This window comes from Vicugna pacos, unplaced genomic scaffold (genome assembly GCF_048564905.1).
Source record: "Vicugna pacos unplaced genomic scaffold, VicPac4 scaffold_66, whole genome shotgun sequence".
NCBI classification, from domain to species: domain Eukaryota; kingdom Metazoa; phylum Chordata; class Mammalia; order Artiodactyla; family Camelidae; genus Vicugna; species Vicugna pacos.
The window spans coordinates 2,727,172-2,743,742 of NW_027328747.1; the positions used below are offsets into that span (position 1 = coordinate 2,727,172).

Sequence of the window (16,571 nt, forward strand, 5' to 3'; positions counted from 1 at the left end):
ATATATATATATATATAGACTGAAATACTTGATCAATGATTGGAACAACAGACCAAATAGTCAAATTAAAAATTGAGAAGGCCCTAAGCACTTTGGCTCAATCTTGGGGATCCTAGAGACTTTTCTATAAAATTAGATACAATGCACAAACACACACACACACAAAAAAGCATCTGGCACTCCTTCTAGAAATAGGAATTACTGATTAAACCTAATAAATATAAAAATTAAAGGTATAAGATTTAATAAAATTGAGATAAAAGTTTCTAAAATTGGTATATTTAAATGGGCTTTATATAAACTTTCTGCTTAATTGTGTTGTGGGATAGATATGTTTCAATGGAAAAACGCTTCCCTTCTTGGTATTATAAGGCTGGGCCCATATCTGTCCCTCCGAAAATATTAATTGTACAAATAAAGGAAACCAATAGAGTTACATGAGCCGTCCAGTATAACGTAAAACTAAAAACTAATATTCAGTGGCTAATAAAAACATATAATAAGAGGTTTACCCTGGGTTTAACTTGTAACTCAAGGAAAAGAGACCTTACTAAATGCGTTATGCAAGCTTTGGAAGACATGATAAGGTAAACCTTAAAATTTTAAAACATGGAATTCTTTGTTTACAGCTCTTCTCACTGATACAAAAAAGCAAATTAAGGATATACAATTGGGACTGGGTGACAGAGCAGTTCTCTGGGGAACTGGAAGCGTGTGTCTTTGTCTTGCAGATCAGAAATGTAAATTCACCAAACAGTGACCTAGGACTGAGCCTAATTAGCTCAATGAGATAAAACTTAAGGCCAAGAAATTTTTGGCATTTTAGAACTCAGAACTCTGACGGGTCCTTCAGACTTTGTCAAGAAATCTTAAATGTCTGTTTCATAAATAGTAAGCCTTAGTGATTTGAGCAAGCAAATTCAGCTTACTCCAGCTATTATTATACCTATCTTATAAGTAAGTTTCAAAGTGAAGCTATGAGATCTCTAGCTTTTGTCGTTTTACAAGCCTACATGCACATTATAGACGTGAGATATTTCTACAGCTAAAAAAAAAAAAATCAAAGTCAAAGAGCTCTGCTTAATTGGCATAAAAAATAAGATTACAAATGAAGTATTTTTAAAATAAAAACTGACCAAATTGAATTTCAGCTTCACGTGAACTGGAAAGTATTCAATATTAAGATAATATTTGATATTGTTCAGTTTAAGTACGTTCTAATTAATATAAACATCTTTAAAGTCATCAATATTAACTATAATACCTTTACTGTACCTAGGTTTAATGAAAGTCAAATAAGATCCTGTTATATCTGTTGCAGATTTGTCAAGAAAAAAATAATAGAAATGTGGTGTGGTAAAATTTTAAGTAAATTAAATGCAAATGAGATGAGAGCCTTGGGTTCATTTTTAAAATATATTTTTAAAATGTATGCTTAAGATAATCTCTAAATGATTGGTACCTTTAAATTCTAGAGATGTGCTAAATTAAGTTAACTGACAGGATTTTACTAAATAGCTATGCCATTTTCAGATAAAATAAGATTGAAATATGAATTACTTAACATGTAACTTCTTCTTACAGAGAAACTAAAGGTGTTTAGAAATATTAATAAATGGTTGGTGCCACCCTGAAATAGTCTCTATTATTAAGGGAATGATCTCAGAATCCTAGGAAAGTAAGAGAAATGTGTAAAGGAAGATATAAGAATGGAATTATATTTTGTTAAGGAAAAATAGTGACTTTCTCCTGAAGCTGGTTACTTCTGAATGGAAGAGAAAATAAGGGACACACTAATATGAGTATAGAAACTGTGGAAGGCTTGTGGAAGAGGAACCCTGAGGAAAGAGTTTTGTACGTGGTCGGAATTGGCTAAGTTTACAATGAACTTGGGCAAAGTAAATGAATCTTAGAAGCAAGCTGGTACAAGACTAGATTTGGTTTTTTCACTGTTAAGAGGACAAAATTTTCTTAAAATGTTAATCCACTTTCAGTAACAAATTGTAAAACTTCTTATACCACTTAACTGATCTGTTCTGCCTTTACCTTTGAAGGATTTTCTTGTTAATGAATAAGTACTTCTTTACAGTGAACTATAAGTTTATCTGACCAAGTGATCTCAAATCTTTTAACAAGCTACCCAAATATCAATTTCCAATTAAAGTTCTTTTAGTCTCCAGTTAAGTTTGGGATGCTACAGAGGGCCCCCGAAACATCCCAAAGAGAGATTTTAAACTAGTAAGTTTCATTTGGTATGTTAAATAACATGGTATTGTCAACTGAATAATAAATCTTCCTAGGTAATATTGTATGAGAAAATATTATTAACATAGATATTCTAGAAATTATATGGACTCCCTAAAATTCTGGTATATCTGAAATGTTACCAGTCATAATTCTGGTTGTAGTGATCAGGTTTCTTTATTGATTATAGTGTAACTGTGTTTAACCATGATTTTAAATCTTTTGTCATTATAGACAGTTAATTGTTTTCTTCTGATGGTTTTGCAAAATGCTTTCTCTTCAAGGAAATTTACTGATTTCTAATAAATTTCAAACTATAACACTGAACTAAACTGGGTATGAAATTTTAAAGGTCTAATGAAAACTCTGATTAAATGAATTAATTACATGGGACTGAGTAAACTGGTGAATATGGTTATAATTTTTGATTTTGTCTGAAATACTCCTGGCTTTTAACCTGTTTCACAGACATAAAGAAACTATTCTCCTTAAGCTAGTTATGATTCACAGCAATTTGATAAATTATACCTATGTAATCCGACTTGGAACAGTTATCTTTTCTCTCTATCTGATCCCTCAAGAGACTAAAAACTCTTAGGTCCCCAGTGGCTCTATCAGACAAATGAGGAAGATCATCCCCTAACAGATATAGGAATCTCAAGGTATTTTAAGGATTTTAAAGAGAAAAGGATTTACCTAAATCTGTAAGGCAGAAACCCATGACAAGCCCTTGACGTGGCTTTCTTGGCCTTAGGAAATCTTATTAACATTCTACCCTGAGACTCCTTATTAAAAGTTCCAACACAGCCAATTTAAAAAAGCCTATATGATCAAATAATCAGACTTAACTTGTAAAAAAGTTAATCTTCATTTGGCTATATTTGAGAAAAATGAGGGTAACTTTAGAGAGAAAAAAGATTATATTTTAGAGGATATTAAATTCTAGTTTTGTTAATTGAGGTCTATATTTACTAAGGCACTTCCCAGATCATTCCTTGCTGTTATGTCACATTGTTGTAAAGTTTAATTGAATTATGAAAAGGATACTCTAGGTTTGTTTCTGAAGCTCAGTAATCTATCCTTGGGTAAAGTTCCAATGCCCCATGACCTGCAGCCAGGGGATTATACATACTGGAACAGGCATGACTTAAAAAACTGTCTCCATCCTGAATGGAAGGACCCTTTATCAAGTACTCTTAACTAGACCATACAAACCAAGGCTGAAGGAAACGGACTTTCAGATTCATTTCCTATCAGAAACAGACCCTACAGTGCACTGGCCTATAGAGCACTGCTCACCTTAAAATAATGCCCAAATGGAGTAAAAGCTACCAGGCCAGGATGAGAAGAAGACGACTTCTGACGTAGACAGCTGACCCAAGACACCGGACCACGCCTGTATACCAATTACTTTGATAATTTCTCCTACCTTTGATTATGAACAACACCTATTGTTAACTTTATGGTAAATTACCTATGTCTAGTACTTCTGTGTTACTTTGGTGGGTTTCCCTACTCAAAGGCTCTAACTAGATAGCCCTCAGAAACGTTATTCTAAAAAGGAAATTATAGTTCTCTTTAGGCCACTGTTGATCTTACAAGGTGGGTGACCTCACCTGGCCAAATAATACCTGCTCTGACCCTGCCCATAAATATGAAATTTCTCATAAGGTAACTCAAACTCAATTAGAAACACAAGAAAAATTTTAACCCAAAAATATAACTTCTCGGCTATTAAATTCTTACTCGTGACTTTATTAACGTTACAAGCTGTATTACTTATATCCTGTCTATTTTATAAAATTGTTGTCTGTTACATTTCCCTATGTGTAACTAGGCCTACAAGATTGATGATGGCTAAACATCTTGAAGAAATAGATAAAATTTATAGCCCTGCATAAAATAATTTTTATAGTGTGATTCTAGGTATGGGAATGACCAACGAAGGGTGAACATTTCCTGGATCATAATACACTAGTAAGACAGGAGATCCAGAGAACTTTTAGTATGAACAGGGCCTGATAAAAACACCTAACACCTTGAATGGCAGTTCAGAAGATTCTTCACCTGAACTAGGAATGAGCCATCCTAGCACCGTGGGACAAAATAGGTCATGAAATGTCTCTCAAAATATTGGTCGAATTTAGGACCAAGGGGGAGCACTGTGAATGAAAGTACTACAATGTGAATGACAATACTGCAACCATGTCAGTAAACAAAGAATGCTGAAACCAAGTCATCAGCGGCTGCTGCCACCCTCCAGCGAGGACATGCCTGCAGCCCAACCTCTTAGCCACTCACAGTGGTGCCCTCTGAGCGGACTCAGAATAAGAAACGACAGGACACTGGCCCTAGATAGCTAGGTGCTTGTCGAAGGAAGGAATTCAATGACCAAAATGTTTGCTTCCTCCCATACATAGAAAAGCACTAAATTCTTGAACCTGAGACACCTGAATTTCTTTAGATAACAAGCAATGTTTTATTGTTCCAACTACCTGGTCTTTGTTGTAAAGCTCCTATATATCCTAGATCCTCCCATACACCTTGGGAGTAGTCCCTCAGAGTGATCTGAGAGGCTGTCATCCCGGCTCGAGTCTTCCCGCCAAATAAAACATAACTCTTAACTTTTAGGCTGAACGTTTATTTCAATCAAATCCCAGAATAGATAAAACTCATCAATTCTGTCATGGAACACACGGGTTCAGGAACCAGAAGCGTGTTCTACTCCCAAAAACTACGGGTTCCTCTTTCTACCTGTCATTATACAATCCCACCAGAACTCATTACTTTGCTGTCTGCTCATCTGGCATCCAAACTCAGAGAAGAGTCAACTCAGCAGAGCGCCCTACTGGGGAGAACCCCCCGCAGCAGCACTGCGGGCTGCCTGCCCTAACGCACGCTCTGCTGACCCCTAGTGTCCTCCGTGGAGACCAGGCCAACAGAGCTGTTCCCAACAGCTGCAAAGTCCCACAAGTTAAATAAATCATTTTGTTTTATACGATATGTTACGTATATACCCATCTCTGAAAACAGCTTTGCCAGAAGCCCAAATCTTCAATATTATTCTGCAAAGGCAAATCCGGTCCCCAAGGGAAAACAAGTCTTAAGACGACGCTAAGGCCTCCAAAGTCCTCTCCACGACCATCAACCAAACTGCCTGCAGGTCTGCAGCTTCAGCAGGCTACATGTCTGCTTCTAAAGCAGTCCCTTCTGTCCTCGTGTGCTACAATGTCCCTCTACACCCTCCCATCTCAGGGTAAGTGCAGCCGCTGCAGAACCTTGCAGGGCAGCACTGACAGGACTGGACACAGAGGATCAGAGCTAAACTAAGCCTTCTGATGACACGAGCTGGTCACTCTGTCACTTTACACATCAAGATATATAGAGAGAGAAGTGGGGTGATATTGCTCAAAGTCACACAGCTAATAAGTTGAAAAGTCTATAACTCTGCTACTCCCTCCAGCGAGACGCCCCAGTTGGGACGCCCACAGGGTTCTCTTGTGCCTGCCTGACCAGTCCTTTCCTGTCACTCATAACCCACCACAGGGTCAGACACTAGCCTGCCTTTTTCAGCATCTTTTCCCTCCAGTCTCTCAGGAACAAGGCTGTTCGGGCCACTGTATGACTTCCAGCTCCCCAAACCCTCCGTGCTCAGGCTGGTCTTGCCTATGCATTCGGCCACCTGTACAGAGGATCTTCCTCCCCTGCAGGAGGATGTTTCCACTCTCCGCAGGGACACCAACTCAGGGGAGCCCTCTTCTCCCCCTCAGCATGGCAGGTGTCCCAGGCCACATCACGAGCTGCCCCATTAGGACTGTGGGTGCCAAGGTCTGCTAATCAGACCAGCAGCCTTAGAGCCAGGGATCATGCCCGGGCCACCCTGCAAACCTACTGTCCGCCTCACAGCCCCCAGCCAGCAGGTCACCTGGAAGTCACAGCAAGTGCCCCACCCAATCCAGAAGTCTCTTCATTTGCCAGCACCACTGATGACTGGTTTCCAAACTTTGGTCAGTTTCGCAAAAACAGCAGCTTCCGCTGTGAAGAGGGGGGGCTTTCGCTTCTGCGTCCCATCCTTACTGGAAACGTCAAGGGAAACCAAAAGGCCTTTTCTCAACCATTTTCTGATGACACCCTCCCACCCACAATACTCACATTCTCAACAGTTTGGGTCCACTTGATCTTGTTTCCCTTATGCTAAGGGGCTCAAAACACTGCAGGATTCTTTGTCTTTTGAGGGTATTTGTACTCAGTTTATCGGCTTAATCTGTTTTTGTCTCTCTCTTCAGTATCCCTAACAGTTGCCACTTCTTACTCCTTTCAGCAGCCTCCCTCCCAACATCTAGTCTAGGAAATCAGCTGTGATGAGGGGCCCGGGGGCAGTCACAGAAGATGCAACTAAGGCACAGAAAGCCTACAAAATTTGCCCGAGAAGATCAGCCTCAACCCCCAACATTGTGTGCCCCGTCCCTCTTTTTAACTCTTATGCTAAGCAAGCTAACTTTTTGTAGATTATGTTTATAAACAGATGAGGTATCAAAATACATACAAGGACAAACATCAACTCTTAGATGTTCATTAAATACACTATTTAGTTTCCATTTATTTTATTTCTATTAAAAAAAATTAAGAACCTCTGCAGTCAATATAGCAAAAGTTTACAGGGCTTTAAATCCAGAATATAGAGGTGTTAAGTCTGTCATTACTCATACTTATTTGTATGTTCACAAGACAAAATGATTTGAAAGTCTCTCTCCTCTCCCCCTACACACTACTGGCTCTCACCAGAGCTCCCAGATCACACATCTAACAGCCTTTCACTTTACCCAGAGCTGAACTCTTTAGTTCCCCCCCGGAACTCCCTCTGCAGTTTCCCTCCTCAGAGCACAGCATGACAATCATTTACCTCATTAATCCACACAGAAACCTGGGCCTTACTCCATCCTACCTTCACAGACAGCATTCATCCTTTCCTTTTAACCATCTAAACATGTCTTCATTCTGTTCACTTTTACCCACTGACCGTCCCACAGCTCAAGGGGAAGCCACCAACACTGCCCACCTGGACTCACGAGTCTCCCAAGTGGCCCCACAGCCGCTCTCCCCTACTTGAGACAAATGGGATTGTGTCACTCCCGTGCTTTTAGGACTCTTTTCAAACCCACTCTTCTTAGAAGAAACTCCCAGTTCTTCACCTGGTGAAGGTCTTTACCATGAAACTGTCAGCTCAGGGAGGGCAGGACACGCCCTCCCCCCTCGGCCCCGCCCTCTGGCAGAGCATCAGCTTCTGAGGACCTGCTGAGCTACACCAGCCTGTTTTCTAAACCTGGTCTTGAGTTCTTGGCAAACTGCTTCACTTATGTACACACATCCAAGGAAGATAAGAAAGATTTTAGATGTTGAGCTAGACTATTGATTTGGGGATTTTGCACTAGCAACCTGCAAGTACATGTTCTAATGATTCTGTATTCTTAAAACCATACCCAGATTTAAGTAGTATTTGTGGAATATCTTTGAAGTAAGAGGGACTGTACTTTTACAGGCTTTATATTTTATAACATGAACAACCCACACAGGGTCACAAATGGAACTGCCTCACAAGTGACAAGACATGTGAGAGGCATATAGAAACAGGTCACAAAGATGGTAAGAGCAAAGTTGTTTCTCCAACCCCCGAAAAAATTCCTCAAAGAACAGAAAACTCTGAATTTTGAAAGTAAAATACTATCATATAAAGAAATAAAATAAATAATCCTCTTCATCAGGGATTCAAGATCTGACTCCAGAATTTTTAGCATGTCATACTGAATCCTAGCACAGGAAAATCAGATGGACTAGTGGTGAGTAAGTTTCAGAAAAACTGCAGTAATTCCTCCACTTGTAAGTGGACATACACTCACCTGTCGAAGGTGAAAGTAAACCGCATTCTGGAGAAATTTGGAAGCTTCCAGGCTCTGCTTCTGGATGGCAAGGACACGGACAGCTTCGAAGCATGCTTCTAACTGAGTCACCAGCATTCTTACACTGCAGGAGGAAAAGGAGGCCCTCAGTCAAGAGCTTTGGGGCCGTGTCTCACAGGCCGGGCCTCGGGGACTCAATGCCCAGCAGCAGCCCGGCCCCAGGCGAGGACCCGCAGTGTGGCCCACCCAAGCAGGTGGGGCACTGTGCTTGAGAAAGCCCATCCCCGATGTGGGCAAGAGGGGCTGGTGGGGTTGTTTGAACATATAAATGCTCACAGAAATACACCTACACATAATCAATTGATACAATTAACAGGAGCAGGCTATTTAATAAAATTTCAATGGTCAGTGGTAATTTTATCATTCCTTTTCGTTTGTCCCCTGCACTCTGAGACAGGCTTAGGCTCTCTCACACCTGCAGCTCTGATGCAATAGTTGTGAAGTTATTTTACTTTGCTGCAAGTGTCTTCGTTCCCCGTGTCGCTGTGACTGTCGTCTCTTACACAGTCAGATGTCTTCCTGGATCTCTCCCTGAGTTCCTTGCTCCTGCTTTTCAGATCCTAAGATAAAGGGCAAGGGAAGACACATGACCAGAAAAGGCACTGTGGACTTGATCAAAGTCCTCAGTGACCCCTATGTGAGTGCTGCCCACCCCTTACATTCGATTCTCATGGTTCTGCCCAGGGTGACATCCAGACAGGAGAGCATCCTGGGCCAATTAAAAGCTGTGTGGCTTGGGTGCGGGGACGGTGCAGGAGCTGGTTCCAGGGTCGTGCCCCTCCCCACCTCTACTCCTCTCTTTCCTGAGGCCCAGCTGCCTATTCCCCAGGCTCTCTGATCTTCTGTCCCTCTCTTCTACTCTACACCAAGCCCTTTTCCTCTTCCTTTATTCCCTAATTATCCCCAGCTGGAATGATTTTTCAATCACAGTATCTGAAAAAATTTCCTGCAGCTGAAAAAGAGGTCTCCAGAGGTCAATGCCCATATGCTGGTTCCTGAAGGCAGCCCCTGGTTAGAGGGACCCTCACCAACACTTACAGGGCATCAGACATGTTTCAGGTTTGACCACCCCCAACAAGAGTTTGCTGTGACCCCAAGGCCCGAACAGCATCCCTGATCACAAAAATGTAGTTGGCCCACTTATCCGTTATTAAGAACCAAAAATAAAAAAATTGTTCATGTTTCTTACTAAAATTATTTATGAAGTGGAAAAAGAAATTGTAATAGAAAAGAACAAATTTGACTCCATGTTAGAAGTGTTCCTTGGGCTTTAACCGTGTGCCCTGTTTTCTAGGCTCAGACTTGCTAGCTCTGCACCTTTTGTAAAAGAAAGTTGCCTTTAGCCTGAAATATCCAGGAGAGCCTATTCTCCGGGCTCTGATCTTTAAGACTGTTAGCTCTTCTGCACTTAAATAGGGATGAGAAGTTGTAAAACAGAGAATAAACTTTGTGTTTTTTTTGGAGGTTTTTCAGGGGCACCATGATTTGATCCACATGGACAGCTGCAAGAACAAAGGATTCCAAGGACAAACAATTCGTACAGCAAGAAGTTTGCAACAACCAACCACACCACCGCCTCTTTTTAGTATAAAAGGAGCCGGAATTCTGACTTGGGGAAGAGGGTTCCCCAGGATATCAGTATGCCATCTTCTGGGTCTGCCAGCTTTTCAAATAAAGTCACTATTCCTTGCTCCAACAGCTCATCTCCCGATTTATTGGCCTGTCATGCAGTAAGCAGAACGAGATGGGACTTGATAACAAAATGACTGTATTGGAGGTAGTATGTCTCCACTGTTTCCTCATTTCCATTATGTCACAACCTATCAATTTTATTTGCTGTTTAACAACAGAACCAAAAAACCTATCTTGGGAATTGATTCCATGGAAATAAAATTATTTCTACTCTTTCAAAACTGTTTTTCTTTTCTATTTTTTTGTTTTGCTTATTGAAAAAAATCAAATCATTTTATTTCACGTATTTTTGTTATAGCTACATATATTAAATACTACAAAGATATTTAAATTGCAATAAAAATTGCTCATATATTAGTATAAAGATTTATAAACAATCAATGCGGATTAGGAAAGGAATGGCTATTTACTAAAAATCCACTGCACATCCAGTCTTTTACAAGCATATCCTGTAATATAAGCTCTATGATCCAGGGGTCCCCCACCCCTATTCTCACTGCCGAGTTCCTTAGTAATCAACTACCAAGGCACCACCATTGAACCACACGATCAGTATTTTAGGTATAAATGAGGGAATTAGCTCATTCAATTCTATAACAAAAACATTAAAATAAATACTGAACCTATTTACATATAAAGAAAATTGGACACAAATAAGTGCAGTTTCTTCCCCAAGGTCACAAAGCTAGTAACTGGTAAAGGCAAGATTTGAAAGCGTCTGCCTGATTCTAAAAACTAAGGTGGAAATCCCATTCGACTGTGGAGGGTCCAGTAGCACAGCCTAACACCCTATCATTGTTCAAATATAGCCTTAGACAGCCTGAGACAGCACCCCATTCCTATGGAAATCGAGGGCAAGTGATAACAGTAAGGATTTTATATCCGGTAGTTTCTTAGGTCTCATTTATATAAAGTGTCAGCAGGTCAGCAGAAAAACTCTGAGAAATATGAGTGGATCCAGAGCTTTTTGCTGATTAGAAACTCAGTCTATAAGGACAGAGTGACTTTCCCATGAGAGGCCACATGGATATAAACTAAAGGCAGCTGAGCAATGAAAACTAGCAAGACCCTGGAACCCAAGCAAGAAGGATCCCTGCCATCCCACAACCATTTGCCTCTTCATCTGCTTGGACACGATGGCAGAAGACCCAGGTCTTTGTCCAAGTTACACTTTAATGGATTCTCACCCATAAAAAGTTATGACTCTGCTGTCTCAAGCCCATTCCAACTCAAATATGATGACACCAATATCTCAGCAAAATGTCTATGTCTTCACTTACTGTGTTCTATTAGGAGAATATGTCTATGGCCACAAAGCAGAAATCCAATTGAAAACACCATGCACGAAGCCGGGTGAATGTCTACATAAGAGACTTTGTTCTCACGCTCACTGAATGAAAACTCAGAAAAAGTGGTCCTCCTCCCTCAGCAAGTGGGAGGTACCCTGATTGTGTGTGTGTGTGCGTGTGTGTGCGTGCACGCGTGTGTGTGTAAATCAAATACAATGAATTCTGGGATGTGTAAAGATTTTTTTTTATGTTAGTATCATTTCATGAGGATGAGAAAACCTTTAAAGTGATTTGAATCTAGTGTTCTCAGAGAGTCTCAGGCTCTTTTGGTGGAGGAGGGGAAAGGAGAAAGGAAAGGAGGAAAGAAGTAAATGAAGCTAAGGAGTAAGAATACTGCTAGGGATAGGCAAGACATTAATTTTGTTCCTTCTTGCATCACACACAAATTAGGGACTGGCTTTCTCCCATGCCTTGTCAAGCACTGAGTTGCAGAAGAAGAGGCGACAGCCCATTTCTCACTGAGCTTGTGACTGTACGTGGCATGTTACAGACACAAATCATTTACCCTGATCAAACACTCTAGCAGCAGGCCGTAATTCTCCTATTTTGAGAGACAAGAAAACAGGAGTTCAAAGAGGGTATATAACTTGGCAAAAGTCTGAGGACCAGTAAACAAGAGAGGATGAATTCAAACTCAGATCTGAATGCAGAGTCTGAACTTCCAACTCTCAGGACTGGAAAATCCTTAACGCATAGGCTACCCAGCTTCCCTGCAGTGTTCCTGGCACCAAGCATTTCCCATGGCACTGGTCTCCACTTCTCACAGACACAGTGCTGTGTCCAGCCAATGACCTCCATCGGACCTTGATCATCTACCTGCCACGCGCACCAGGCTTCTCCATAAAGGCAGGAAAGCTGGCTTTCAAGTGCATACAAAGCTATCCCTGGTCTTTCCTGGACTCTTCTGTGGCTTCTCCAGCCTAAAGGCAGCCATGAAACTGCTCACAGTTTGTACATGAACCACACTACCTCTCTCCATCTGTCTCCCCACGTGTACTACTTAGCTATGACCATTTTGATAATCTTGGAAACAAACTTTTAAAAACAGAAAAGAAAGCATTCTGGAACAAGTACTTAATAATTACAATTTTAAATGACAAGTTACAAAGTGAGTATTTACAAACCGAATCTGCCTTCCTAGGTGTCAGTTTAAACAGTTAAAAAATGTAATACCAAAAAATTCTCCCTTAAAAAATTAACAAAATCCTCAACAATAATCTTGAATAAACTCAAAATTAATGCCCATGTTCTACATGGAGAAAACTACAGGACTGTACTGAGGGGTAAATTAAGAGGAGTGAATGTATGGACATCAACATATTGCATGGAGGAAAGCAGTTTTGTAAAGACGTAAGTTCCCCTAAAGATAATTCAAAACTTACTAAAAAATCCCATGAAAACTCTTACCTGTTTTTTTTTTAACTTGAGCAAATTATTTTAGAATTCTTCAGGAATAATAAAGTCATAATACTAGCCAAAAATTTTGGGATGGAAGAAAAGAATGAAAAAACATTGCACTGTCAGATATTAAATAAATTTTTACAATATGTAAGATATAGAGCTGGAATAAGAAAGAAAGATTTACAGAAATATACCATGAGCTCAAAAAGAGACTCTAGTGTTCATAAGTATTTTGTACACGTGGGATTTCAAATCAAAGAGCAAAGTATGAATTCAATAATTGTTCTGGGACAATCAGAGAATCCCCTGCAAAGAACAAATTCTATTCCTGTCATAATGACCACAAGAAAAATTACAGATAGTGATGTAAATATTAGAAAGTACTAATAAGAGCCAATACAACCCTTTGCTCATATTACTTCAACTTCTCTTCACTAGAACAATTACCATTATCATCTCCATCTTAGAGATTTAAAAACCTGCAGAAGAGATTTGTACCATTATAAGAAAGTATTTCTAAGAATAATACCAAAGTTAAAACCCAAAAGGAAGACATTTAATACCTTAAGAATATGTTGGGCCACAACAAAAATAAACCTACTGAACAAAATGAAAGGCAAGAAATGACAAGAAAAAGCTCTGTGATACATGTTGATGAAGACAAGGGGTTAATGTTCATGACATACAAAGAGCTGTCACAAAGCAACAAGAAGCTCCCTCACTTAACTGTGTGCAACGGACAAAAGGGATCATTCACTTTTAAAAAGTCAGATGGCTAATGAGTGAAAAATACTGAATACCTCACTGGTCATCAAATGCAAGCTAAAACAATGAAAAAGCACTTTTGCTCATCATATTGGCAAATATTTATAAAAGATATTCTAGCTAGTATCCATCTGTGAGAGAACAAATTTTGAGCGACATTTTGGAGGACGACATGTCAATGGATATATAAACACTGAAAAACGTGTGTACACACAGACTCAACTCAGCTTCAAGGAATCGTTTCGTTTAGAAAAAAAATCAGTTCAAAAAGATGTATTCATCAGGGCATTTACACAGCACTTTTTACAATGCTGGGAAGAAAAGCTGAAGTGAAATCATATCCAGCGATATAGAACTGGTTACAGAAATTATTCTACATCTATTCATTCCCCACTGGAGAAGGAATTTCTAGAGTCTCTTGAAAGGAGCCTGTGATGAATGTAAATGTCACATCCAGGGACTAAATTTCAGGAAGCCTTAACTAAAGGAATACTCATACAAGATTACAGGAATGTTTGTACAAGAAGGATGCCAGTCAAACATCATTACTGACAGTGGAAAATGGAGAAAACTTAAGCGTCCACCATCAAGAAAATTATGCAGTAAATCACGGCGAGCTGTGGGCTCTGAGGGGGCCGGTGTTTCGGCATGGTCCAGGGCCTTGTCCACAGCACTCTCTCACCAAAGGTGTCCTTCCAAAAGAGACCACACCTGCACATCAGGAGACCCCTTCCACTGTATCTGAAAGGACCGGGTGAATCTGGAGTGGGAGGACGTCTATGATATACCCCTGAGTGAATAAAGTGAGCTGTAGAAAACATATAGTATGGCCTTAATTTTCAATAAAGCATATAAACACACACATATATATAGATTTCTCATATACGTGTATGTATGTACATATGTATGTATGTGTATATATATATGTCCTAGGCATAAAGGTCATGAAATATATACACATTGTCAACAGCTTTTACCTTCAGGAAATAAGGGGAAGGGAGGTAGGGGACTTTCGGTACCACCACGGTTCTCTTTTCAGTATTTCAGTAAAGTATACTTGGAATTTAAAAGTTTATTTTAGTCTGAAGTAAAATGGACGATGCCTCCACAAGACAGAATTCTATACTGGTCATTAAAAATCATGCCAGGGGAGATAGAATATTGCAGAAAAAATATAAAAAGCCGAATGGAAAATGGAGTTCTCCACACAGTAAACAGGCACAGAGTGCTCGCTGGTTTTTATGACAGAGGTGATACACACTGACGAAAAGGACAAAAATAGACGTTAAAGTGTTAATTATTATCTCCGAGTAGTGGGACCAGGATAGCCTCTCTTACACCTTTTTTCAGACTTATTATATTAAAAACACATTGTTTTTCATCTGAAAAAAAGCATTTTTAGATGTCTAGTACCACACATTGGAGAAAATACACGAGTACTTACAGAAACAAGTAACTAGGAGACACCGCAGTAGCGTCGCACAATGTGGAACGGGCGATCCTGAATAACACCGCGCAGTTACGTAAGGACCCACAAAGGGAGAGCACCTGCTGTAACAGGACGCGGTCCCCTTCTATTTGTCAGTTGTGTCTTCAGGGCTGAGGCAGTTCTGAGCACGGCCAGTGTCACTGCTGGTGTCTGGATGGATGCCACTGGAGGTAGGGGCACCTGCAAGCCGAGACGAAGAACAGAAATCATCCTCTGCTTTTTCTGTCTTGTTTCTTTGTTACTTTATAAGAGAGGCATAAATAAGATAAACTGTGAACCTTCCCTACTGAAATTTCAGAAATGAAACCGTTTTTAAAGTCTACACAGCTTATATTCTGCCTATAACTGTCTTTTAAAACAGCATCATATTTATTAAATGTTAATTAACTCAATTAACTCCCTGTTGAAGCCTTCTATTAAAGAACATGAAATGCACTACGTAAAAGCACCACGCCTGCAGTGACTACCTTAGCTTTCTTGACGGCAGTGCAGTCAGCACCCACCATCCCGTGGCCCTGAGCTCCTGATGCTGGTAAGAGCACACTGCCGCCTCAGATGGAGAGAAACTGTGAAAGCATTCTCTGAAATGTACAGCACTGACAAAACATAACTGAGAAATCACAGGCTCCTTTGAGGCTGTCATTTTCTGTTTCTGGCCAACCCCGGTCAATGAGCAGAACCACCCCATTCCTGAGCCATGGGACTCACGTGGGAAGCAGTTTTGGAGAAATTTCCAGATATAGAATGTAACCAACTATACATAGAACTCTGACAAAAGAAACGATGAAATACTCTGATTTTGGAAGACAGTCAAAATATTCTCCTAAGCCTTAGTAGCAGGAAAGACTGGGCTTCTCCTAAGCCACTTATTTATTTCACAGCCAGTGAGCATTTCCCATAAACTCTGTTACCCTGTGTCTGGTGGGAGCCTCGGGCACACTCTTGCTGTCCATCTTATAAATGACAGGGCAGAGGTGTGTGTCTCACATCTGCAACCCTCAAACAGGCTCGCCTCCTAGCCTCACTGTCTGAACTTGGCCCTATTTTCTCACCTGTTTATTTGGTATCTGTTCTTCTCTAAGCTGCCTGAAATGCTTCTTGGAACAAGTCAGAAGAACGAGTGGGTAGAGAAATGGACAGATGGACAGGTGAGAGATGGGCAGACAGACAGAGAGACTCCAAGAAAAGGGGAACAAAGAAAATTTCCTATGCAAAACCCTCTTCTAGTCTGGGAAGAAAACCACCATGGAGAAGTGTGAAGAGGCAGGTAGCTTAGGACTGTTTCTTGGATTCCATGAAATGTCACACCAAGAGACGAGAGGGTAGAAATATAAATAATAAAAGAAAAAAGCATGCATGCTTGAAAAATATATCTACAATATGTACTTACTAAAGAATACATTCAAATAAGCAGGGCCAAATAACACAATCCTTGGGTATTTACAGAAGTGGGAATCCCACCTCCAAACCACAAGGCATCCCTTTGGAGCACTGAGAGTCTACACGGGGCGGTCATAAAGCCGTCTCCGCAAATCCATTCTATCCTGCACTTATGAGGAACGAGCAGCTGTGCTCGGGCTGCCCACGCGCATCATTTACACCCCTCAGCACCTCTACGGGGGAGGGACGCCTAGCGAGCCCCGTCTCTGCAGGACAGAAAACAAGTCCGGGAGA

General features: G+C 40.4%; 1 pseudogene; it reads right to left on the bottom strand.

Annotated features, from left to right (window-relative positions):
• Positions 1 to 16,571, bottom strand: part of LOC140694623 (melanocortin-2 receptor accessory protein 2-like) — a 70,353-nt pseudogene that overhangs the window by 10,712 nt on the left and 43,070 nt on the right.